Below are 2,428 nucleotides of genomic sequence, written 5' to 3'. Positions count from 1 at the left end.
GTGATGCAGTAACACCAAACTGCATGGTGCTTTCCCTGTACTGTCCCCTGAAAAGCTTTTGTTGGTGAGCAGGGTCTGCACTCAGACCAGATGTCTGCCTATGGCCCACTGCTGGGGCTGTAGCAGCTGTTATGTGTGGTTACCCTCCCTTCTCCCCAGGGCAGGAGTCACTTTGAAGTGGTGCTTGCCCTTGTCAGGGCTGTTTGAAGACTGCCAGATTTGTGGGCACTGCTTTGGATGGGCTCTGGCCAAAGGTGTATTGGAGGGGGAAGATCTGCAGGACAGTACCAGGGAAGGACACACAGTGCCAGCAAGGCCCACTTGCTGGAGTAGACCTGCAGCCACCCAAAACTCCTGCCAACACCCACTTGGTTGAAGGGGCCAGATCTGCAGAAGAGTGCAGGAACAGGGCACACAGCATAAGCAAGGTTTGCGTGGGTCTACTCTGGGAGGAGACCTGGAGCTGAGGTCTGACTGGAGGGTGTGTTAACAAGAGAATGTGGGAATGGGGAGCAGGGGGCACCATTAGCAAGTCCGGTGGAGAATTTTAGCACTGAGTACAGTGCAACAGGTGTGTCTAGACTGAGCAGCAGGAGAAGGAAATGGTATCAGCCAGCTCCTTTGTTCCTGGTTAAGTCTCCTAAAGTTCCCTGCCCCTCAAGCACATGTTCTGAGATTGGTAAACAAATCCCCTTCCCATAGATCTCGGGCATTTTTCAAACTGCTGCTTCTATGCTGTATCTCAGCAGGGTTGTTTGTTGTGGTATCTCTTTAAGGGCAGGAACTCAGTTTCCTATCACCCTCCTGGGTCTCCCAGAGCCAAGCTGGCTAATTTTTTCATGTTCCAAGCGTTAAGCTCTGTTGATTTTAAGAACTTGTGAAATTAGTCCCCTCCAGTTTTCAAAACCAAATGTAATGGGGATTCATCTTACCCATGTGTACTTGGTATAAGGGTCTATTATTTTTTTTCTTTCTGTACTTGTAGTCTCTCTCCTTCCTATGGACACACCTGTGGGTTCCTTTAGCTCCCAACGGTGTCTCTGCCCTTTCTATCCTCATCAATGTGTCGTCTTCTATACATTTATCTCTGCATAGTCTGTTCTGCCAGTCTTCAAGTTGTTTTCTGTGTTGTTTACAATGATGTGGGTGTTATCTAGTTGTAGCTATGGGACAAGGTGAATTTAGGACCTTCTTATCCTACCATCTTCCTCAAAAGTCCTATTTATCCCTACCTGTTCAACTTTATAAGCAACTGTTAACTGTTTTCCAAAATGGTTAATTTTTGCTGCATAAAAACCAACGTCAAACCTCAGTGACTTGCATATAAATAAATATAGATTTTGTTCAAATACATAAATGTTGGCAGGGGTTTGGCTGATTTCCATATGTTTGGCTGGATACATGTCTCTAGGATTCCGATCACATTTGTCTCTGTTCCACGATGTCTCATTCTTGTGGCTCAGGCTGAGCAGGTAACCACTATCTGGGGCATTTTCTTCTCATAGATCAAGGAGCACACAGGGCAAACTAAACCATGAAAGCACTTTTAAATACTCTGTTCAGATCATGTCTTCACCAAACCAAGTCACCTGGCCAAGGCCAGCATTGACAGGGTGAGGAATATACCCAGCATAGAGTGGGAGGCAATGCAAAGACACATGCCAAAGGGGTGAATAACTGGGAATCATGATCCAATCTACCACCGTTATAATGTCCACTTGTCACTGCTTCCATATTTTCATGCCCAGTGGACACAGTCCTGCCCCACTCTGCTGTTTTGTCATCTCAGACTTTATGGCCCCAACTTGGCTATCTTGGTGTTGAAGAGTCTAAGTTGCCTGACTTCTTACATAGAATTAGAGAAAGTAAAAGGGTGACTGAATTCTGATCAGAGGCTGGATAGGTCATAAAAAAAAAAGAAAATATATAGGTGTCTTGGTCTCCAAATAATGCTGAAATAAATGCCCCTCAAGCAGGAGGAAGGAAAGAAAAGACTGCATATGTTTGAACATCGTCGCTATTTTGTCTTCAAGCACTATCTAATCATTGGTAGAAAATGGAGGATAGATTCTAAGTTGTTCTGCTTGTCTACATAATTCATTTCATTCTTTTATTGTTAAGCACTTATGTTAATAAAAGGTGAAATGAATTAGCATTTGTATAACACTCATTTATCTTCCTACTAGGCATCCTAATTTTTTTTCAATCTGAACTGCTCTCCACTTCCAGTCTGCCATGTGAACTTAGTATCTCGAAAGATACTAAGATGTATTTTAAAATCTCCCAATAGGAAGCATTCTCTGATATACTAACTATTCTACACACACACACACACACACACACACACACACACACACACACACACATGTTCACACACTCCTTTCTCTTCCATCACTCTCTACCCCTGGCACAAGAGTTAGCATTCCTC

Source organism: Panthera tigris, chromosome C2 (assembly GCF_018350195.1).
Source record: "Panthera tigris isolate Pti1 chromosome C2, P.tigris_Pti1_mat1.1, whole genome shotgun sequence".
Taxonomy (NCBI): Eukaryota; Metazoa; Chordata; class Mammalia; order Carnivora; family Felidae; genus Panthera; species Panthera tigris.
The sequence above is the reverse complement of the archived record's forward strand: the minus strand, read 5'-3'. Positions refer to the sequence as shown.